Raw genomic sequence first — 24,640 nt, forward strand, 5'->3', positions numbered from 1 at the left:
GGCTAATTCGTGCTTCTGTCTTTACAAAGTCAAAGGTCCCAGTGGGCTCAGGGAAGGTAGCAGGAGGCTTGCGTCTACCTTAAGACCATACATGGAAACATCTGCTTTCTTTCATGCTTTGTTCTTAGGAAGTCGTGACGCAATAAAATAAAATCCTAGAGAGCTAGATCTTGGCATATCTGGTTTGTTTCTGAGGTGGGACTTCTTACAAATAAAAGAACTAAGGAACTGTATTTAGCTTAGAAATACTAAATCCTGCAGAATTTCCAGAGCTTGGGGGTAGCACAATATAAAAGTGCTTCCAGATGTTACAGTCTTAGGCTGAGGTGTGACATGTTCTTGCTTTTCTTCCTACCCACCAGGGCCTGCTAGTAGTGGTATTTGCATCAGGCACCATTAGTGCTGAGGGAGAGAAATGAAGACGAAAGATCTGGAATACAGAGGAAAAATACCTAATAAGAAATAGCTGCTCTCATCAGGCACAGAAAATAGACAGTAAACTGGCTTCTGGAGAACTATTCAGGCATCACGGGAGCCGAATCAACAGACATAAGGCAAGAATAGTCATGACAACTATTTAAATTATTTTTAAAAGTTGTTTATGCCTGAGACTGTCCTAGACCCTACAAAGGGAGAAGTAGTTTTGCTGCCTTAGAAAAAAGCTCATACACATTTTTGCCTTTGTCCTCCACGCTTCATATAGTAGTTTCTTGACAATATATGCTATGTAAGCTGATCTTCCTCCTCAGTGCCAGCACATGAGCAGGCTGGCTGACCCTGCTTAGGAAAATAATTTTCAGATATAACCTGTAGCTGTCATAAACATTCTCCTTCACCCCTCTATGCACAGTCTTTGTTGGCTTGTAATAAGATGGCAAAGAACTGGCAGACAGTAGAAGACCTGAGACACAGTTGGGAGAGGAAGTTTTCCCTGCACCCCTGCTGTGTTTCCCAGGACAGCAGTAGCAGGGTGCTGTATTCACTATCAAATATTCATACCAGTTTCAATGTGAATCAGGCATTGGCTCAACATGATGTCTTTCTGATGAATTCGCTGGGGCACACAGGACAGCCTTTGCGAATTCTGTGTCACCTTTCTGCCAGCTGTGGGGTGGATGAATGATCCCAGATCTGGCATAAAGCCTGCCAATGTTTTGAACAAATATGAACTGACAGAGTGAGTTCATACTGGGTCAGCATTTCATGGATTTTCTGAGCTGGTATTAGGAGCTTCAAAAATCATTGAAGTGCAACATGAGATATTTAAAAGTTGGGGTTCCTCCCAGCTCATGGCAGTCATTTTTGTTCCCATTTTACAAGCAGAACTTCCCAACAGAACAGTCACCATTATCATGGATATCACTAGCTCTGGAGTACTGGGAAAAGGCAGAGAGTTAAAACTAAATACTGGAGCTCTAAAGGTGAGTTGTGGAATGGTCAGTAAAATCAGCTGAAAGATATTGTGTTGTTCGGATTCCTTCCTAGCATCTGCCAGTAATGCGGTCTGCACTGGCTGACTTGGTGTCACTGCGTAAAGATGGATTTTTACATAATGAAATATGACTCCCAAGGGCGGAGAGCAAACACCACCTGTTTCCCACGTAGGAAAGCAGGCATTCAGCACTCTGTGTCTGCGTTTGTAAGAAGGAGGAGGGTTTCTTTTCAGCACTGCCAAAAAAGTGAAATTAATTGAACTACAGCTTGGAATGAAATGTGACTGTGCCATGATCTGGGAGGCACATTTAAAATATGCAACACAGTAAGGAACCAGTGCATTAGGTTACAGTAGGACTGATGAATTAGTAAGGATAGTCTCTTCAAAATTTCAATGCGCTGTGAGAGACAGGTAGGAGAGGGGAAGATTGCGCATGGAAAAAGCAATACCTGCATAGTCAGGCTGAGATCCGGACCCTTCAAAGGAAAAAATGTCAGTCAAGTTAAAGGAAAAAGAAATCTCCTACCCAAATGGTTTCTGCCATTTGTCATGCTGCTCAAGTGATTGTGTAGATGATGTGCTTTTGCAGAGTTCCTGTTAGAGAAATGAATTACCACAGAAGGTCATTATCAGAACTGGTTTCTCATCAATATGCTACTTGATTGGAGGAAAAGACTCAAAATTGCAGGGCTTTGCTGAAGGGGAAGCTTTTAACCGCTTCCTGCTGTTCTGTCATTTTGTGCTAACCCCAAATGGCCCTGTTAATTGATATCCTGTTTCCGATTCACTGCCCACAAATCACTCTTGTCCTGTTAATATAGGAAACATTTGCACGTGATAGGAATTGGAGTGGCTAAACAGTAAATCTTAAAGCCAGTAAAGAACTCAAAAACGTTTACCTAGTGATCAAGGTGTTGATTTCACTCCCCCTCTCCCCAGCACTTCATAATATTCAGTTGTGAACTTTATTAAAAAGTAGAGAATCTCATATCTGCCTTAAGAGAATCTTTGCACAAATACTATTCCCAAACAGTGCAACATGAGTCAATCTGATTTCTGTGTGGTAGCAAATTTTTTGCAGCTAATCAGAAAATAAAACAGAGGCTAGGAGTGATGCAGCTATTCAGGCAGTCATAGAACATAGAATGGTTTAGGTGGAAGGGACCTTTAGAGGCCATCTAGTCCAACCCCCTTGCAGTGAGCAGGGACATCTTCAGCTAGATCAGGTTACTGCTCAGAGGCCCGTCTAGCCTGACTGAATGTTTCCAGGGATGGGGCATCTACCATCCCATTGGGCAACCTGTTCCAGTGTTTCTCCACACTCATCTACCACCTCTCTGGGCAACCTGTTTCACCACCCTCATTGTAAAATTTTTCCTTATATTCAGTCTAAATCTACCCTCCTTTAGTTTCAAACCGTTACCCCATGTCCTGTCACAACAGGCCTTGTTAAAGAGGTCATCCCCATCCTTCTTATAGTCCCCCTTTAAGCACTGAAAGGCCGCAATAAGGTCTCCCCAAAGCCTTCTCTTCTCCAGGCTGAACAACCCCAACTGCCTGAGAGGTGCTCGAGCCCCTGGATCATTTTTGCGGCCCTCTGCTGGAGCTGCTCCAATAGGTCCATGTCCTTTCTGTGTTGAGGGCTCCAGAGCTGGATACAGCACTGCAGGGGGGGGTCTCACCAGAGCGGAGCAGAGGGGCAGAATCACCTCCCTCGACCTGCTGTCCATGCTGCTTTTGATACAGCCCAGGATACAGTTGGCCTTCTGGGATGCAAGTGCACATTGTTGGCTCATGTCCAGCTTTTCATCCACCAGTACCCCCAAATCCACCACAGGGCTGCTCTCAATCTGTTCATCTCCCAGCCTGTATTGATATGGGGGGTTGCCCCAACCCAGGTGCAGGACCTTGACACCAATGGGGTGTCATTGCTGACACTGTGTGACGGTGTTGCTGCTGTGGGTTACGTCAGCAACAAAAACAGCACAACAACTCTGTTTTGTCAGAACAGCAATCCTATGAGAGAGTGCCTGTAGCCTGGACGCTCTTTGGCCTGTAGAGAAGCTAGCAGCTGAGCCCCAAAAAGGTTTTTCTTCACTTTGATGGATGTCTGAGTTTATACAATCTTACAGGTTTTTGCATATGTACATTCTTCCCTCCAGAACTGAATCGTGCCTTGGGTCCTTCCATTGACAGCATTTTACTAACGTCCGCTTTTACTGCCAGATTAACTAAAAGATGCTGACTGTACACTGGGGTGATACGTGGTTCCCTTTTATGCCTTTTCTGCTGCAGAGTTCCCCCAGCAGCAGGGGTAGGTGTAGGTAACTGGGCAGTCAATCCTAAAACAAGATTAGGTAGCACAGAAATACCCGAGTAATGGTCTCAAAGTACTTTGTGGGATAACTAGGTAGGACAGAGTGAGCGAGCACCTTGTAATCTATGGTGTTTGTTGTGAGCAAACAAGAAAAAAAATCAACCCTTCTTCTGCTGGCCTTCAAACAATACTGTTCCCTTCATTCCCTCATATCTCTATTGCCGCCGCTGCAAAAACAGGAGGATGAAATTGAGTGCCTCTGCAAAGTGCTTTGATATCTGCTGATCAAAACCTCTCTATAGGCAGCAGGGTCCAGGACAAGCGCAGGAAAGCCCCTCTTTCTTCAGGCAGCCAAGATTACTGGTGTGCTCTGTCACTGAAAGATTTCCAGTATCCATAAATGTCACTAAACTGAGAAAAGTAGCATTAGTGAAAATCAGGATGAAAGTGGCCTCAGATGTAAATCCTTTCTAAAATCTTTGTAATCCTCAACTGCTTTAGTTCCAACAGATCTTCCCCTAAAACGAACTGTTGGCCAAAAGGTAAATATGAATGCAAAATATCCCCAAAGCAACATGCTTTTAAAACAAGTCCGTTTAAATAATATGAAAATATATTAAAGAAACAGAATCTATTCCACTTTATGTTTAAAGATGAACTAATGCAAATATCACAGATTTATCCTGCAGTACTCCCTTGAGAGGAGTCACTGGGGAAGGAATTTGTTTCTTGTTAGCTGAGACAGGGAGCTTTGAAGTTGGTGAGTTGTCTGTCTCTGCAAGTAGCCCATTTAATCTTGAGGAAAAGTGTCAAATCTAAGTTGGAGTGAGTTGTGTGTCTGTGCAGTATTTGAAGCTCTGGCAAGAAGCGGTCTTCAGCATGCCACCAACCCACAGTACGAGGGACATTGAAAATGGCAGAAAATTTATGGAAGAAATTTTTTATTGGCTGTTAACAATGGACATGCAGCCCTGGAGAGTGAGTGTCATGAGGAGGACCTCTGTTATGCCTTTTATGTTTTTTTCTCTTTTAAATTGATTACTGCTAGGCTAAGGGCTCTCATCAAGTGGCTTTTTTTCATGGTAGGAGGGGTGGATGATTTCAGTGCTGGGAAAGCCACCAAAAGTTGCCGCCTTTTCCCCAGAGACTGTCTCCATGGTTTTAGGGACATTTACACACTCCTGCTCCCTTGGCTGTGCTCATGAAATTGTTTCTGGAGCTGTGCTGTAACTGGATTAGGTAAATTACCTAGAATCAATTTCTTTTAATTTCAGCTCGGAATATTTTACTGCTTTCATGTATAGGATCACCCTGTGATCAGTTTGTTGGCACAGCTGTGTAGGCAGAGCTGTGACTGGTTAGGTGATGGAAGCAGGTACCTCTTACAGGCTGTTTCCTAGCACAGAAAATTTTAAAAGCTGCTGTCAGAAACTCCAGAGCCATTGAGTTCATAGCAGACTCTGTTTTCCAGGAGCCAATTTTTCTACTTTTTAATTACAGAACAGACCCTCAGCTATCAATCAGCACAGCTCCCCTGAGCTGGTATACATGAGCTCTGTGCAGTGTCAGCTTTTAGCCTGAAGATACCAGCCTTGGGGTGTCAGCTGTAAAGAAAATCTCTGCTACATGACTGACCTATAAAGCAGTTAAGGGAGGTCAATATGCATCTGAAGATAGCTCAGAACAATAGCTAGAGGGGGACTAGAAACTGTTTACTACAATTGGATTTGCACTGAAGTCTACTGATCTAAAAGTCATAGCCAACATGAACTCCAGCTTCTCCCCCTTCCCCTAATGACTTCTGTTTGACAGCTGTGGATTTGCAAAGCAAACTGCAGTAGCAGAGTAGATATTAATGTTTTGAAACAGCACTAAAAACTGAATTGAGTTGCCTTTGAAACTTTAAAGTTGCTGCCAGTTTATACCAAATTAAACTGGTCATGTTTTTATGGACAATACATAATCTTTGGGCATCTTTCATCTCATTATCACCTGTGCATGAGGGAGACACATTAGCCCTATTTTACAGATGGAGAAATGAGGCAAAGGGTATCTGAGACAGTCCTGGAAATGACTCTCCTGTGTAGCACAGCCTTACTCACAAGAAGGCACTCACCTTCTGATGTTAGTTGGATTATCTGCAGGATCTCAAATTGGTTTTCCTGGTGAGCCACAGAATTTAGGTCAAGTTCTCACTGGGGACCAGGCAGTGAGAGAGAAGTGCAATGCTTCTTATGGTTTGTACCAGCACCTCTGCAGGAGTGGAGAGTACAGCGTTGCTGTTTCTGTCCCTGTTCCTCCTCTGAAGGGTGAGCCAGAGGGCTGTAGCCGAGTTAATGGCCCCTGCAAATGCACTATAAAGTCAGTTTATGTAATGACCTGGAATTTATATCTTTCCTCATGGAACAGGAGCTGGTGGCTGTTTTAATGACTAGCATGTAGTGTAAATACTATACTGAGCTAAATCCTTTCCTCAGATAGTCCACACATGCTGGTGAACTGGGATGGTATCCAAGAGCAGAAGCTGGTTGCCTGTCTGCTTAGGATACCTGGAAAGCATTAGGAAGGAGATGTGAGAAGAGTAAATAAGCCTATTTACCATGTGGAAGAGACCTGCCTCACAGAGTTAGCTGCAAAATGACTAGCTGAGGGCTGCAGTCAACTGCCCCTCCAAACTGCAGGTTTACCTGCCTTCTCTTCTCTCATCAACCAAGGAGTGAGCCCTAGTAAATACTTTAAAAGGACAAGTCTGCAGGAAGGAGGTCTAGTCCAATGTACTCTGTTGAAAAGGTACCTTTTGTCTGAGGAGCTGAAGGTAGGAATGGTGATATTTGTATAAAGAATTACAGTAAGGAAAAAAATGCTTTAAGAATATTCTGTAGCTGAAAAGTGTCAGGATTGAATAGTTGATAATGTTTGCTGGAGAAACCTCTAAAACAAGTCAGAAGGAAATGAGGTAGAAAGATACTTTTCTGATATGGATATTTTCCTTTTCTTCCCCCCCCCCCCAAAGTCTGCTTTGCTGTATAGGCTTTTGTAAACAGTTGGCTAAACTCTGGCTTTGGTTTGGCTTCTCTGGTAGCATTAGTTTTCAGTGCTACTGCAAGAGGACTAGCTGGATTCATCATTGAATTCTGGTCAGCTGAAAGGAAAACTCACACCTGGCTGTTGAGCCTGTGAGGATGGGGATGGGAAAGCAGGGAATTTCAGTGGTTCCACGCTTGTGTGCAGAATGTGAGCAAAAATGAGGGCTGGCTCTTCTCAGGCTAATTGCAATAAACCAATGCAGAGGAAGATCACCTGCAAACAGGATTAGAGTTGAGGAAGATACATAATATCATACAGAATCTTATACTCCAGAAATGGGGTATCAGATGTGAAGTAAGCTATAGGGCTGGTCAGGACTGAAAATTGTAAACAAAGCCTTGGACCATGGAATCTAATACAAATTGTCACTATAGACTGAAGGCTAACTCAGGTTTAGAAATCTCTGCAGCATGAGTTTTGCGGCTGCATTTTACCCTTTAAGAGAGAACTGTTAGGTTAATAGTATAAAGCGAGCACTGTGCAAACTGGGTGGGAAAAGTGACCTCATTTTCCCTGGCTAAAAGAGATTCTTCAAAAAGTGAGATTATGGTAGCTGTGAGGGGAAGAAAAGAGTGTGGTACAGGGCCACAGCTGGGTGGAGGGCCTTGTTAGCCAAAGCAGCACCCTCTGCAAGTAAGGCCTTCACAGCAGAATTAAAAATATCTCACATCCAGCACCTTAATAAGTGGTTTCCAAAGAAGACATGGCAAAAAGACCTTAACAAAGCAGGCAGATCCTGCTGGCCCAAGTGGCTGCAAACCAGGAGCAGGGGGAGTGTGGGTCTGTACTTCTGCTGGGAAGTTGTAAGTAAAGGAACAGTGGAAAAGGAAGGTGTAAATTATGAAACAGCCAGAATTTGTTTAATGTTTCTCAGGATTTAAAGCTAATCACAAGCTAAGTTTACCCTCATGATTCCCCCTCCCACCCCACACCTCTGGGATCTTCTAATTTATAGTCTACCAGATTCTTGTGCTTTTCATGAGCATGATGTACATGAATGAAGCAGTCTCAGTGGCTCCAGAAGCCTGACGGTGTTTTCACATTGCTTCTCACTCCAATAAATCAAAGCATTCAGAATGATGGACTGCATATCCAATAAAAGTTCTGTGGTGGGGAACGGTGGCTGTTTATGCATTTTTACAGCTGTGAATCTCCTGGATGGCATTCCTGCTGACTGGAGTGCCTTGCAGCAGTTCTATAATTGCAAGTAAAAAATTCACTGATTTGCCAAATTACTGAACCAGAAGGTTTGCTTACTAAAGGACCAGAGGGAAGAAACTGGAAGGGAGAAATGACGACAAGAGTCCGTATAAACTGTTGGGCTGTGATCAGCATTTTGATCATTTTAAGAATTTGTCAAAGGGGAGAGGGGGAAAGTTGTGTGGTGAGAGATGGGTGAATAAATAACCATGTGTAATTTAGTCAATGAATTGTACTGATTGGGGTTTATCTACAAATGGATTCATGTGTGTGCTGGTTTTGGCTGAGAAGGGGTTAATTCTCCTCACTGTGGGGGTCGGCTACCTTTCCAGCTTCCCGCGCTCTGCCGCGTGGCGTGGCAGGGGGGGCTGGGAGGGGCAGGGCCATGGTGGGGGCGGCTGACCCCGACTGGCCAATGGCAGGTTCATTCCATACCATGTGACACCATGACCAGTATATTGAGGGGGGGCAGTGGCAGCGCGCGGGCGGCGCGGCGTCGGGTCGGCGGGCGGCTGCGGCGCGTGCGGTTTGTTCCGGCGGTTCGTTCCCCCTCTCCCCTCCCTTCCCCCTCCCCCGGGGCTTTGCGCCTCTCGTTGTTCTCCTTTACATTGCATTTCTACTGTTGTTTCTTTTAATTTTCATTATTAAACTGTTCTTATCCCAACCCACGAGCGTTACCCTTCTGATTCTCTCCCCCATCTACCGGTGGGGGAGTGAGCGAGCGACTGTGTGGGGCTGAGCTGCCGCTAAACCACGACAGTCTTTTTGGCGCCCAACGTGGGGCACGAGGGTTGGAGATAACAACAGCTGCTGGTCCCAGCACCATGTTGTCCTTTTTGCAGTTGGTGTTAAAAATCGGTGTTGGTTGTTTGAGTCTGCTGTGTTCTGCTGTGATTAGTAATGTTTTGCCTACGAGATTTGTTATACAAACACTCGTTTTCAGCTTTATCTGGTATTTGGGGTTTTTGCTGAAACCGTTACTGTACTTCGGATACCACCTTGTTGAGGCAATTAGCAATTATACCTCCTCCTCTGAGAGATTTTATATGGAGGAAATACAGAATAATACCTTTGCAACTTTGTTCTATGATGTCTGTGCCTTTGTTACAACAACGTTTTTGTATCTTGAACATCCTTGGGTGGTTAAGGTGCAGTCATTGTTAGTTTTTGGGCATGTTGTTTTGGTTTTGACTAAGCAACTTAAGAATATCACCCAGAAATCTGCCCCGAGGCTTGATAGTTACGAGTGGCAGGGCATGTGGGATAGCATGGGCAAATACCTAGGGCAGTGGGCACCCCCAGTGTTTTGGAGTTTCACCCCCGAACAAGTGCAGAATCCTAAAAAACTAGTAGAATATTTGGAGAAAGTATGTTGTTACGCTGGGAACTCCAGAGAGACACAGATAACTGCAACATGCTGGGGTCTGGCCCATGCATACCGAGCCCTGCTCAACAGTATTCAGTGCCCCCAGGGGGAAGAGAATGTCTCTGGATTGAAATGCAAAGTGACTGGCACTGTAGACAATCCAGCCCTGACAACAAGCACTGCAGCCACTCAAACCCCCACAACAAGTACCGGAGCTAGCTCAGAAAATAAACCCGTACCAGTATCAGTTGCCCCCATACATAAGACGAAATATTGGAAGCGGACATCAACTCGTTTAGAACGGGATGATGAAGAAGCAGGGCCATCGCGGGGAGAGGAGGGAGAAGTAATAAATGAAATAGAGACCACCCGATCCCTGTCCTTAAGCGAGTTGCGAGATATGCGAAAAGATTATAGCTGTCGTTCAGGTGAGCACATTGCCACCTGGCTGCTCCGATGCTGGGATAATGGGGCCAGTAGCCTGGAACTAGAGGGAAAAGAAGCCAAACAATTGGGATCCCTTTCTGGGGAAGGGGGCGTTGACAAAGCAATTGGAAAAAAACCACAAGCCCTCAGCCTCTGGAGGCGACTCCTGTCTGGAGTGAAGGAAAGGTATCCCTTTAAAGAAGATGTTACATATTGCCCAGGAAAATGGACAACTATGGAGAAAGGCATCCAGTATCTCAGGGAATTAGCTGTGTTTGAGGTGATTTATGGTGACCTGGATGATCAACGGTCATCCAAAGATCCAGATGAAGCCGAGTGCACACGACCCATGTGGCGGAAGTTTGTACGGAGCGCACCATCTTCTCATGCAAACTCATTGGCAGTGATGTCCTGGAAAGATGACGAGACACCAACGGTGGCAGAGGTGATAGATAGACTCCGAGATTATGACACAAATATCTCTTCCTCGCTTGTCTCTGCTGTGGAGAAACTATCCCAAGAGGTCCAGCAACTCAAAGAAGATCTGTCCTACTCCCCACCTCGACAGAGCAGTGTCTCAGCTGTTAGGAATAAGCGTCCTTTGGCTCAAAGAAGGGGATACACACCACGGGCCACCCTATGGTTCTACCTGCGTGACCACGGAGAGGACATGATGAGGTGGGATGGCAAGCCTACTTCGACCCTACAGGCACGAGTACATGAACTGCAAGGAAGAACAGTCACTCAGGGAGGCTCTTCCAGGAAAGCTGCTGCTCCAGTTTCCAGCGAGCAAGTCCCCAGACAGAGGAGTAGAAGCGCAGATTTTATTTCTAAGTGTAATAGAGGGACTCCTGATTCACATTTACAGGAAGTGAGTTGTGACTGCCATGATCAGGACTAGAGGGGCCCTGCCTCCAGCCGGGTGGAGGAAAGGGATAACCGGGCTTACTGGACTGTGTGGATCCGATGGCCTGGCACGTCCGACCCACAGGAGTATAAAGCTTTAGTGGACACCGGCGCACAGTGCACCTTAATGCCATCAAACTATATAGGGGCAGAACCCATCAGCATTGCTGGAGTGACAGGGGGATCTCAAGAGCTAACTGTATTGGAGGCCGAAGTGAGCCTAACTGGCAATGAGTGGCAGAAGCACCCCATTGTGACTGGCCCAGAGGCTCCGTGCATCCTTGGTATAGACTACCTCAGGAGAGGGTATTTCAAGGACCCAAAAGGTTACAAGTGGGCTTTTGGTGTAGCTGCCTTGGAGACGGAGGAAACTGAACAGCTGTCTACCTTGCCCGGTCTCTCAAAGGACCCTTCTGTGGTGGGGTTGCTGAAGGTCAAAGAACAACAGGTGCCAGTCGCCACCACAACAGTGCACCGGCGGCAATATCGCACCAACAGAGACTCTCTGATCCCCATCCATAAACTCATTCACCAACTGAGGAGCCAAGGAGTCATCAGTAAGACCCACTCACCCTTTAACAGTCCCATATGGCCAGTCCGGAAGTCTAATGGAGAGTGGAGACTAACAGTAGACTATCGTGGCCTGAATGAAGTCACTCCACCGTTGAGTGCTGCTGTGCCAGACATGCTAGAACTTCAATACGAACTGGAGTCAAAGGCGGCCAAGTGGTATGCCACAATTGATATCGCTAATGCATTCTTCTCAATCCCTCTGGCAGCAGAGTGCAGGCCACAGTTTGCTTTCACATGGAGGGGCGTCCAGTACACCTGGAATCGACTGCCCCAGGGGTGGAAACACAGTCCTACCATTTGCCATGGACTGATTCAGACTGTACTGGAACAGGGAGAAGCTCCAGAACACCTTCAATACATTGATGACATCATTGTGTGGGGCAGCACAGCAGAAGAAGTTTTTGAGAAAGGTGAGAAAATAGTCCAAATCCTTCTGAAAGCTGGTTTTGCCATAAAACAAAGTAAGGTGAAGGGACCTGCACGAGAAATCCAGTTCTTAGGAATTAAATGGCAAGACGGTCGTCGTCAGATTCCAATGGATGTGATCAACAAAATAGCAGCCATGTCTCCACCAACTAGCAAAAAGGAAACACAAGCTTTCTTGGGCGTTGTGGGTTTTTGGAGAATGCATATTCCAAATTACAGTCTGATCGTGAGCCCTCTCTATCAAGTGACCCGGAAAAAGAATGATTTCAAATGGGGCCCTGAGCAACGACAAGCCTTTGAACAGATTAAACGAGAAATAGTCCATGCAGTAGCTCTTGGGCCAGTCCGGGCAGGACAAGATGTAAAAAATGTGCTCTACACTGCAGCCGGGGAGAATGGCCCTACCTGGAGCCTCTGGCAGAAAGCACATGGGGAGACCCGAGGTCGACCCCTAGGGTTTTGGAGTCGGGGATACAGAGGGTCTGAAGCCCGCTATACTCCAACTGAAAAAGACATATTGGCAGCATATGAAGGGGTTCGAGCTGCTTCAGAAGTGGTTGGTACTGAAGCACAGTTGCTCCTGGCACCCCGACTGCCAGTGCTGGGCTGGATGTTCAAAGGAAACATCCCCTCTACACACCATGCAACTGATGCTACGTGGAGTAAATGGGTTGCACTGATCACCCAGCGGGCTCGAGTAGGAAACCCCAGTCGCCCAGGAATCTTGGAAGTGATTATGGACTGGCCAGAAGGCAAAGATTTTGGATTATCACCAGAGGAGGAGGTGACACGTGCTGAAGAAGCCCCACTGTATAACAAACTGCCAGAAGATGAGAAGCAATATGCCCTGTTCACTGATGGGTCCTGTTGCCTTGTGGGAAAGCACCGGAGATGGAAGGCTGCTGTATGGAGTCCTACACGACAAGTAGCAGAAACTGCTGAAGGAGAAGGTGAATCGAGCCAGTTTGCAGAGGTAAAGGCCATCCAGCTGGCCTTAGACATCGCTGAACGGGAAAAGTGGCCAGTGCTCTATCTCTATACTGACTCCTGGATGGTGGCAAATGCCTTGTGGGGCTGGCTGCAGCAATGGAAGCAAAGCAACTGGCAGCGCAGAGGCAAACCCATCTGGGCTGCCACATTGTGGCAAGATATTGCTGCCCGGGTAGAGAAACTGGTTGTAAAGGTACGGCATGTGGATGCTCACGTCCCCAAGAGTCGGGCCACTGAAGAACATCGAAACAACCAGCAGGTAGATCGGGCTGCCAAGATTGAAGTGGCTGAGGTGGATCTGGACTGGCAGCATAAGGGTGAACTATTTCTAGCTCGGTGGGCCCATGACACCTCAGGCCATCAAGGGAGAGATGCAACATACAGGTGGGCTCGTGATCGAGGGGTGGACTTGACCATGGATATTATTGCACAGGTTATCCACGAATGTGACACATGCGCTGCAATCAAGCAAGCGAAGCGGGTAAAGCCTCTGTGGTATGGGGGACGATGGCTGAAATATAAATATGGGGAGGCCTGGCAAATTGACTATATCACACTCCCACAGACCCGCCAAGGCAAGCGCCATGTGCTTACAATGGTAGAAACAACGACTGGCTGGCTGGAAACATATCCTGTCCCCCACGCCACTGCCCGGAACACTATCCTGGGTCTTGAGAAACAAGTCCTGTGGCGACATGGCACCCCAGAGAGGATTGAGTCAGACAATGGGACTCATTTCCGAAATAGCCTCATAGACACCTGGGCCAAAGAGCACGGCATTGAGTGGGTGTATCACATCCCCTATCACGCACCAGCCTCTGGGAAAATTGAAAGGTACAATGGACTGTTAAAAACCACACTGAGAGCAATGGGGGGTGGGACATTCAAGCACTGGGATACACATTTAGCAAAAGCCACGTGGTTAGTCAACACGAGGGGATCTGCCAACCGAGCTGGCCCTCCCCAGTCAGAAATCCTACATACTGTGGAAGGGGATAGAGTCCCTGTAGTGCACACAAAAAGTATGCTGGGCAAAACAGTCTGGGTTCTTCCTGCCTCTGGCAAAGGCAAACCCATTCGTGGGATTGTTTTTGCTCGAGGACCTGGGTGCACTTGGTGGGTGATGCGGGAGGATGGAGAAATCCGATGTGTGCCTCAAGGGGATTTGATTTTGGGTGAAAACGGTCAATGAACTGAATGGCACAATGTGAACTGCTATATAATACTGCGTGTCACCTCTGTGTTGTATCAATGATATCAGAGTACGAGCCTCCCAACCCATGGAAGATCAACTATGAAACAAGCCGTGCAGCAGTGATGGAACGATGACTGACTCGGTATGCAGCAACCCAACGCCACACACCATCTCTCCCACCCGGAAAGACTGATACAACAGATGGAGCCCAGAGTCATGGACTGGGTGAACTCAATGGACATTTTAATGGACATTTTACAGGGAAGATCCATGAACTAAGGGAATGATGTCTGTGTATTATGTTAAAGGATGGGAAGGGGAGGGGTGGTGGTTGGTACGGTTGTATTGCATCATATGGGACCTGGGCATGGTGTAAATGGTATGGAATAAGGGGTGGAGAATGTGCTGGTTTTGGCTGAGAAGGGGTTAATTCTCCTCACTGTGGGGGTCAGCTACCTTTCCAGCTTCCCGCGCTCTGCCGCGTGGCGTGGCAGGGGGGGCTGGGAGGGGCAGGGCCATGGTGGGGGCGGCTGACCCCGACTGGCCAATGGCAGGTTCATTCCATACCATGTGACACCATGACCAGTATATTGAGGGGGGGCAGTGGCAGCGCGCGGGCGGCGCGGCGTCGGGTCGGCGGGCGGCTGCGGCGCGTGCGGTTTGTTCCGGCGGTTCGTTCCCCCTCTCCCCTCCCTTCCCCCTCCCCCGGGGCTTTGCGCCTCTCGTTGTTCTCCTTTACATTGCATTTCTACTGTTGTTTCTTTTAATTTTCATTATTAAACTGTTCTTATCCCAACCCACGAGCGTTACCCTTCTGATTCTCTCCCCCATCTACCGGTGGGGGAGTGAGCGAGCGACTGTGTGGGGCTGAGCTGCCGCTAAACCACGACAATGTGTGTGTCAAATGTTATTCAACAGCTCTTTTCAGTGAATAATTGTTGAGTTGTAGCATTATCCTGAGGTGTTCATTTGGGTATTTGGTAATTATATACTGAGAAAGAAGTGAGAGTACCAGCACACCAAAAGTAATCACATAAATGGTGCGTTTATAGTCTCCTTGACTTCTTAAGGTGCAAGACAGGGAAAGTTTGTTGGATTTGATCTTTTATCGCTGTCTAGCCTCTGAAGAGGTCACACTAAATTTGAATGCAATGAAATTTGAGGCATTTGGAGTGAATTACCCAGTCCTATTATCATTGGATAAAGTCAGCTTTTGGGGATGTGAATACCTATCTGCGTGCACATGATTATCTGTATGAAATACTCATCTGCAAATCTTTTACAGACAACTAAGCCTATTTCTTTGACTTATTACTACTGTTACTCTTGCTTACCTCCCATCCCTTCATTAAACTGCTGCGTTCCTCCTAGACTGCATTACAGCATATTCAAAAAGGTCAGTTTCCTGTAAAATGTTTGCAATAGAGCCCGTAAGCACATTCTTAAATTTAAAGATCTTAATAATGATCTTTAGTATTAATTTCCAAGGCTCTGAGGAAGATGTTGATATTCTTTAACCTTCCCTCCATGTGTAATCTTGGGCTGATCAATTGCTTAGAGAAGTTTTGTTATCCCTATCTCACAGCTAAAGCCTGTTTGGATGACAAAAATCACTTGTAGTCATGAAGCTAAAATATGAGAGAGCTGCATCCCAAAAATGGGAATGCATGCTCCAAGGGTCTTCAGGTCCAGTGTCATAGCAAACTACAGAATGCAGTGATGTGCAGATGCTGTTGATGAATTAAAACTGCAAATAAAAAAGAGTACACATTGTTTAGTTGAAAGACCTTACTGGACAAGATGTGGATTTTTAAGCACCAACTTTTGCGGTAACAGGCCAGTGCATTTTACCTGTTTAATTTAAATTGGCATCCACAAGAAACCTTTGGACAGCCCTATGGAGCTCAAGGCAGGGCAAAAAAAAAGTCCTGAATTCGGAGTGCTTATCTTTGCTTTGTTTTATTAATAGACAAATAGATAAATTTCCACCTTTGTGAATGAATGTATCAAAATGAAATAGAATCCTTTATTCTAATTCTATATTGCCACGTAGCTTTCTCCTGCAGAGTTCACACTCCGGTAGCACAACTGGCCTTTCAGAAAACCACGTGCTCTGCTCAGCTTCTGTGCATGTGTTTGCAGCTCACAGGCTAATGTTCTTTTTTTGTTTGTTTCAATGCTTTCTCTTAGTAGGCAATACTCATGACAGTTTGATTACTTGGAATTTGAGGTGGAAATACCCAGCCAAACAGAATAAGTTGAGAGAGAGGAAAATCAGCAGCATGTTAAGAAAACCAGGCTTCTTTTTTTTTTTGTTTAAAGAATGCAATTGTTTGCATGTCACTGAGAAGCAAAGGTACTTTTAATAACTCTTTAAACCTCAGATTTTTCTAATAATCTCCACCTAGGATTGCCAGGGAGTAATTTGTGGTTGCAGTGTATATGACAGGGAGAAAAGCAAAGCTGCTTGACAGAACATCAAAGGTTTGTGTTACTGAAGTTTTATGCAGCCATTGCTAAATCTTTCATGCTTGAAACAATGATGAAAAATGATTGTCAGCTCTGAAACCAAAATTATGTCAATCTACTGCAGAGCTGTGGGTTTTTTCTTCATTTGAAAACATGACCCAGCCTAGCACAGTTCACTTACCAACGTCACATGTTCTGTCAGGATTTAAAAAGAATAGAACGGAGTCAGGAAGGGTGAATGTATTTCATGCTTCACAAATGTGTGTTGGGGGTGGGAAGGAGAGAATGCCGAAAAATAATATCAAGCAGGTCAGTGCCCAAATACCTCATTCTGGTTGTCTTTATGTAACACATATAATAGACAATGTAGCTGCTCTCTGAATTTCCAAGGGGAATATTCAATGTAAATTAGCTGAAATGGAAGCTAAATGTTACTGTAGGCTTCAGTTCCCCACAATACCACTGCATTTTCTAGCTGTCTAAATAAAGTGCTCCTTAAAGCTGAATGCTGGGAAACAGAAGTTTGGTGGTGATTTGTCTTATCTCTACCAAAATCTGGTCTTAATTAATATCTTGTTAGCTAATTCCACACCTGCCCTTTCCTATGCAGAAGCCTCCGGGATGTACCAAAGAAAGGGACCAAGTGGAAAGCAAGAAGAAATGTGAGGTTTGAATTACCATCGTCAACTCTGTCATGTAAGGTATGCACATGTGATAGAGGCTGCACATTGCTGCTGCTGCAAACAGAGCGCAGGCAAGGTGCAGAGTGTGTGCACTCCATCTATGTGGTTGCACGCCCATGGGACGATGGGCTGTGCTACTGGGGTTGCTGGAGGAGTCCTGTGAAAGAGAATTCCTCAGGCCTGGAGGGGGAGAAGGCAGATTGATGCCAGCCTGTTAGGACTGAAGCACATTGACCTGCTATTGCTGTGCAGAAAGGCTAACTCACTCAGCACCCTGCTGCTCTGTGAGGCTACTTGTATGGTTCATTTTGGAAGATCGCAAGAAAAAAACCAAATGCTCTCACCAGTTGTGGCAAGGGACTTTATCTAGACAACATCCATTCTGCATTGCAGGTAATTTTTTGTGGTAGTTGTTGTTGGAGGGAAACAGAAGAGATACAGCCTGGCTACTGCACTCTGAGGACATGAGGGAGAGGTCCAATCGGCCTTGTGCCCTCAGTGGTCACACTGCAAGGGCTCTTTCCCTCCCCAGGCTGCACACTGATTAGCCAGAAACTGATGGGAATCAGATTCTTCTCTCCAAAGCTCTGTTTTCTTCTCACTGATGAATATTTGCTGATCTTCTCAGCCGTTTGCTTAGCAAAGTTATGTTCTAATATCCTGATTATAATTTGAAGCTGATTAGCGTACATGCACACAGTCAGCCTGAAACATATGGGAACCTTTCAGAGATTATGCTAATTCCAAAGAGATGCTACTCAGCGATTAATCACAAAGGCTGCGGTATAAATAGATACTTCTCTCTGCATCTGCTCTTCTTCCCATTGCTGCTGCATAGTTTCTGTACCACCTCTGGCAGAGGAGTTAGAGGTAGATCAAGAAAGAAACGAAATACAGGTTAGCAAGAGAAGAAGGTTATAAACATAAATGGTACCATTCAAATGTGATGCGCTTGAGATCATGCTGTATGTTGATGAGTTGTGTCACCTTACTTGTTTGCAATGCTTGTTCATCTTCCATTGTTTTGCTGTACAGCCAACAAAAAAGATGACATTAAGCCATTTTATCCTGAAAATCCAAACACTTAATTTAGACAAAGCTTGTTTTGCTCTTTGGCTAGAGAGGGAAGCCTTGTGCCAGAGCCTTGCAGAATTCTTTGAGAAAGAGAATAATTTCAAGCAGTTAGATGAGTAGTAGGTGAGTATTGTCCTCTCAGGATTAACCTACCTGCTCACACAAAAAAAAAAAGGGAAGCTGTCTACATCACATAATCTCTTTGCTCAGGAGGCTCCCTTGGTAAGATCTGGGCCTATGAAGCCCTGTGCCTGTACTGCTTCTTCAGGGACTGTGTGTCTTAGATGCTAGGCAGAAAATAATCGGTTTGTTCCTGCAGATAGCATCCTTCAAAAGCAGTCCCTGTGTGGTGGGGGTGTGCTATATGGCACAGGGAGAAGTAGAGGGGTAAAACAGCATGACATGACCAGAAACCAGCAGCTGGTATTGTTTTACTTGTGCATCTGCATGATAAGATTTATACGGTTAAATTGTTCCACAAGGTAGATGTAACAAAGTTATAAAAATTCTCATCAACATTCCAGCTGGTAGGTAGCAGAATGTGAGATGCAACTGATGGTCAAATGTACGGTCTAATCAGTCATGTAACATTATATTTAATTCACTTAGGTTTACTTGAGAGAGACTTTAAAGGTTCAGTCAAAATACCCTCTAATTTTGACACTTTTTTTTGGCCTAATTCCTAAAATCTGAATACTTGAGAGCTTCACATTTGACATTTCAAGCCAGTACATGGCTGAACCTCATGGCTTAAACCTCTAATTATACAAATGAACTAATAAAATTATCTCTTCTACAGTGGTACTCTTTTTATCTCCATAGCTTTCCTTGAAAAGCACCACAACTTTAATGAATAAGGGCCTTGTTATAAGCTTCTGGCTTAAGTCTCAGGGGATTTTTTTTTTCTTTAGTTAACTTTAGTGACTCTGACTTTTTTTTGTTTTGTTTTTGGTTGGTTGTTTTTTTATCTTCCTTAGAAGGCGGCTTATATTTAAAGGTGTCCTACTTCTGTATCACTGAAGATTGGTGCTTTGGACAGCATAGCCTGCTGAATTTACTCTTAGTGAGAAATAGGTTTTCTCTATCAGCACCATCTTGTGTATGTTGTATGTGAATCAACAGTGCAAAAAAAGGGGTACCATGTTCCAATGAATAAAAGGTAGGGTGTTTTCAGGTTTTTTTGGCAGGGGGAAGCATCCATAGAAATAGCTGCCCTTCAGAATGTAAGTTTACCGTGTTGTAATTTCTTTGTTTCTGTCCTGATGGTTTTTAAGGATCCTGCATCCTCCCCTCCCTGAGTACATTGCACCTCTCTGATTGCTACCCATTTTCCTGCAGTTCAGGTCCTGGTGTTCACAGCTGCCTTTATGCCAAGTATACAAAGGTGGTAGAGCATCTTTCGGGCTTGTGGGGAAGAACTGGTCTCCACTTCATTCTCAGTGGAAGTAATAAACCATGGAGAAGGTGTGCTTCTCACTGTTGGTCTCCTTTTCATCTGGGTTTGGTTTTGCTGCAGTGGAAATCAGGATGAGTGCAGAAGAGCACACCTAGAGATTTGATCCAACTTAATTTTGAGTCAAGACGTTGCTCTAAATCATAGAATCGTAGAATAGTTTGGGTTGGAAGGGACCTTTACTCCAACCCCCAGTAAAAAAATATAATAAAATATCCTAATAATACCTGGATGATAATGATACAAGCCCTAAAATACTATGAGTTTCAAGCCATTCAGCAGTGATGAAAGAAAGGAGCAGGGGAAAAAAAACCAACAAACCCAAGCCTAAAGAATAAGCACAGGATTGTCTTGTGGATTTTCTGATGTATGAAATTCTGTGGAGCTGGGCTGGGATGTCCTGTCTTCAGCTTTCTCTCCTGTCTGCCCCTACCGTGGAAGCTCCTTACTTGCCTTTGGCTGTGCAGCAAGTCTTGAGACACAGCAGAAGTTGGGTGGAATGAGACTGCTAGTGTTGGGAACCCATGTCCATGATGTTGGTATTTTCAGTGGGTTACTCTAGACTGGCTTGTGTCTTGTATTGAATGTCTATTCACAGTTGGAGGACTTTAGCCACTCTACTGGAATGTGTAGGAAAAACTCTTGTTGATTTATTCTTCACCAAAAATTGTTTTCTTCAGAATGTTTTTTTTTTTTTAATTTTTGGAAAGTGCAACATCTAAAAAATGTTCAAGCTTGCAGAGAAAATCAAATCTATTTTTCATGTCCTCCTTTTTTTCAGCACTCTCATGCAAAAAGTACTTAACTTTGTGTCCTAACAAAAATACAAAAGCAGAGTAACATAATAGAATATATGCATGGTACAGTATCTGCTAACACTGTCAATGTCAACAGTCATCAGGATGGTCAGATACTTTTCCACATTTAAAAGTGTATTTTCTATGTAATTTTCACAGGAATAAATGTCCAGATCTTAGGTCTTCTCATACCACTGGACAGTACAACGTGCCTGAAGTGACTGTGCAGAACACTTCATAAAAAGAAAAAAATGAGGTAATCTGTCCTAATCAAGTCTTGTCCTGAACACATTGCTAAGTCCTTACTTGTTCCAGGTTTTCTTTCCCTGCCATTATACTACTTTTTTATCATTAGCTATTGTAACTGAATATTGTTGCTTTAATAAAATCAAGTCCTCCTTCAAATCTGGCTGAGTATTTGGCCGCAATTACATTGCAGCAATGAGTTCCACTTAGAATTTCTCCCTCCAGGTTTTTCTAATCACAAAAAAGACCTTATTTTTAAAAAAGAAAAATAAGCCTTTTAAAACTGTTTTTTCATTTAAGAAAAGTTAATTGAAAAATTTGGGACGGACTCTTCCTGTCCTGTCTTTTCAAATAAACTCACATTCAGGAAAAGGCTTAGTTTGCTTAGTGTGTAGTTTGGAAGATGTCATACATAAAGATAAAAGCTTTGAAACGTTTTTTGGTTTTGTTTTTTTTTTTTTTTTAAGAAACTGGTTGTTATACTTAGAGAACCAAACAAAATTATCAAAGAGAGCTTCCTCTTGCAGACCTCATCATCTAAGTTGCAAAACTGGGGTAGGAAGAAAAAGTTTTGCCCCATTACTGTTGCATCAAATTCAAGGAATTACAATAATAAGGCAAACTATCTCAAAGCAAGGGAATTAGGCAACAAAGGATACAGAAAGACTGGAAGCTCTATGTCAGATAGGCCTATGGATTTTCTAATTCAGTGTCCTCTCTTTTAGCAGGGCCCATTCCAGCCATGTCAGAAGATGGTTCAAGAAACTTTACAGCAGGGCAACTTATAGAAAAATGTGCCTGCATGGAGTTTCTGGCTGTTATTGTGTAGAGATTGCTTTCTGCTCTTCCACCTATTTATATTAAATACATACACATGTATGTATTGTATGTATGCACACATACAGAAGCCCTTCTAGGTGTTTTGGTTTGCAATACATTATGGTTTTTTTCACGCTTTTTTGGAATCCAGCAAAACTTCAGACCTGTTTGCAACTTTGTGGCACAAAATCCTCAGGCTGTTGAAAAGAAGCTCTCCTTCAGTCATCTCTAAATCAGTTTGCTTTCATTTTATTGAGTGACTTCTAGTTATTGTAGTAGAGGATGACTAGACATGCTTATTTGACCTTAATGAAATGTTCATACTTCCTTCTATTTCCAAGCCATTTTAAGAAACCTTTTCCTACTTTTTCACTTCAAATTTTTTGCCTTGAGCACTTCAACAGCTGATTGAAATTTTATTGAGAGGGAATGGAAGAAAACAAAACTAATTTATTCATGTCAGGGGGACGCAAATTCATTTTCTCAGCCCAGAGAACTGGCTTCAAGCTCACCCCTGGTGGAAGGTCCATGAGTTTTAGCACTGCAGGTGAATTATTCTGGCCCAGAATGGTTTCATCTATCTGAAAAGGGAGTCAAGAGTTTGTCAATTTTGTCTAAGCTGCCAGGTTTTCTTAGAAACAGTGTTCCAGGTTTTCATAAGCCTGGAGACATTTTTGTCATTGCAACCTCATTTAGCTTATTATATCCTGCCAGCCATGTCTAGATAAACTGCAATGATGGCTGCTGCCTACATTATAAGCCCACATCTTCTCTAACAACAAGCCTTCTGTACCATGACCATTATAAAAGGCCTAAAATTTGATTTGCCATTGATGATAGACAAGTTTCAATTTGTGGTTGCTAGCCTGCAAAAATGATCTACAAATGGAGTGTTGCAGGCTGTTATTTTGTATCTTTCAGGACGGTGTTCAAGTTCTCTCTCTCCCCTTCAATGTGAAGGTCGTTCCTTCAGATCAGAAATTACTATCACTGTAAGTGATTTGGGGAACTATAACAGAAGCTTAATTTAGAATAAAAATACAGGCAGTAGAATAATGTTTCCTGTCCATTTCTTTTCTGTGATTTGACAAAAATGTTAATTTCTCACTGAGCTGGAGATAAAACCATTCTTAAGAGAACAGCACATTTGACAATGTGTTTGTTTATTGTTCAAATTGGTGGATCAGTCCTCAAATGATTCTTGCTTTATTTTTAGTAGGAAATATTCTCTCATTTCCTCTATTGCCTTTTTTTTTTAAAGCAGCAAAGTGCTTACTGACCACTTTTTCACAGTTTTTATGTTCACCAAGCTTTCCAGAAACTGTAACTGTTCAATATTACAAATCCATGTTTCCTAGTATTGATTAATCTGGCTCTTGGAAAGTGCAATTTACAATGATTAGCTATCTGATTAAACAAAGAAAAGGAGCTGCCTGGAGGGTTTGAAACGAGTGCCCTTCAGAAGATTTAATTTCATGATCTCCCTAATCAGTGTGTTGTAAGTTCAGGGTACATCCTATGCACATCTTTTAAATCAGTGCAGATTACATATTGGTTTATATTGTTATCACAAATTAGCAGTACCATATCAGTTCCTCTGATACCAGGGACTCTGAACAGGAACCATTTGCATTTCTATTTGAGCATCCTGGAGACAAATATAATGAAATGAATAGCCTTTTAATTTAATTGGTTTCCAAAGTGAGTCTGAGAATAGAAAGCACAATACATTGCACAGTTACTGTAGAAACAGTTGAGGTCAGAAGCTCAGCATGCAGACCCTACATCAGTCACCACCGCTCTTGTGCAGTAATTTTTTTTAATTCTCACTGCATCTCCATCAGACCCCAGGAAGCCAGATAATTCGGCATTAGCATTCCAAGTGGAAGTGCTGGGTCATTTGTCACTGGTCAGATCATGCTATGGAATCCATTTAAAAAAACAGCTGCCAAAAAGAAAAACTACATTGTATCAGTGATGTTAGATATCAGCCACAAGAATTAAGCTCAGGCCGGAAAAAAGAGGGAAAAAAAGAAAAAGAAATCTCTGTTTCCTTCTCGTAGAAGAAAAAAAGGGACAGATCAAGGTAAGAAAAAGTGGTACAAAATGGATAATAGTCTGCCCAGGAACCCTTTTTCAAAAACTCTTTTTATTACAGATTACAGACAGTTAAGATTTATGTGCTATTTAGTGGAGCCAGCCTTCCTGAATACAATGAAAGCAAAAAGGGAGATAATATTGTGCTAGTATCCAAAACTTCTACACCCTTTTGCCTGTAGAAATAGAGAGATACAGCTCTTGTAAAACTTTAGCTAGCCTAGGAGTTCGTCAGTGAACACACAAACCCTTCCACAAAGGGCTAAATATAGAAAAGGGGTTTCTTTACTATTTTTGGACCGGCTAGTGCAAGCTCTGTGCTGCTGCTTCAGCATGAATTCATTCATCTGTCTGCAGAAAAGTTCAGAACTCCTCATTTGTGTCTGATCCCGTATGCTTATGCTGATACAAAAAAATGACACAAAGCTCTTACATATGTAGCAGACTCAACTGCACAAAGGGGATTACATTAACCTCCCATTTAATTTTTGAATTGTTGATTTTTAAAAGCACAAAAGTTCTTTTTAGGAGGTCTTGCACAATCAGTTGTTGGCATTTTTAATATTTTCTATTATAACACTAAATTATTACATGTAACTGTATTATTGTTTGCTGAAGGAGATGGAGGAGGTAGTACTTTCCAATTAAAAGTATTCTAGTTGTAAGTATTCTTTTCAGGGAGGTAGAGGTTTTGGGTTCAGCTCAACTCCTGTCTAGAGGAAATTCAGTCCCTTGCCTTATGTCTGAGTAAGGTGCCCAGGCTCTGTCCTCCTCTTGTGCAAGCCCAACTACTGTACAGAAAAGCCAGATATATCGGACTGAAAATAGGGCACATACTGGTGTGTGCTTCTGTAACCTGGCAGCAAAGACACTCACTTGGGAAGGACAGGATCCATAAGCAGTCTACTCATCTTATTCACACTGCTCAGCATTAGCAGGGAAGTGCTGTGAGCAGAGGTTGAAAGCCAAGTTCCCCAGGTATAGATACAGTTGTTGGCTGTTTATAACAGGGTGGTCTGCAAAGAGCAGCCCCTGTGGGCAGGGATGAGGCCTCCCCTTTAAAGGGAAAAAGGGGAGATGG

The 24,640-nt window shown here is 43.8% G+C and overlaps 1 protein-coding gene across 1 annotated transcript in view; it reads left to right on the forward strand.

Annotated features, from left to right (window-relative positions):
• Positions 1-24,640, forward strand: part of BTBD3 (BTB domain containing 3) — a 156,345-nt gene that overhangs the window by 23,581 nt on the left and 108,124 nt on the right. Inside the window, exon 8 of the mRNA XM_075088242.1 lies at positions 17,001-17,091. The gene's annotated coding sequence lies outside the window, so the exon portion shown is untranslated. The remainder of the gene's footprint in view (positions 1-17,000; positions 17,092-24,640) is intronic.

Source organism: Phalacrocorax aristotelis, chromosome 3 (genome assembly GCF_949628215.1).
Source record: "Phalacrocorax aristotelis chromosome 3, bGulAri2.1, whole genome shotgun sequence".
Classification (NCBI taxonomy): domain Eukaryota; kingdom Metazoa; phylum Chordata; class Aves; order Suliformes; family Phalacrocoracidae; genus Phalacrocorax; species Phalacrocorax aristotelis.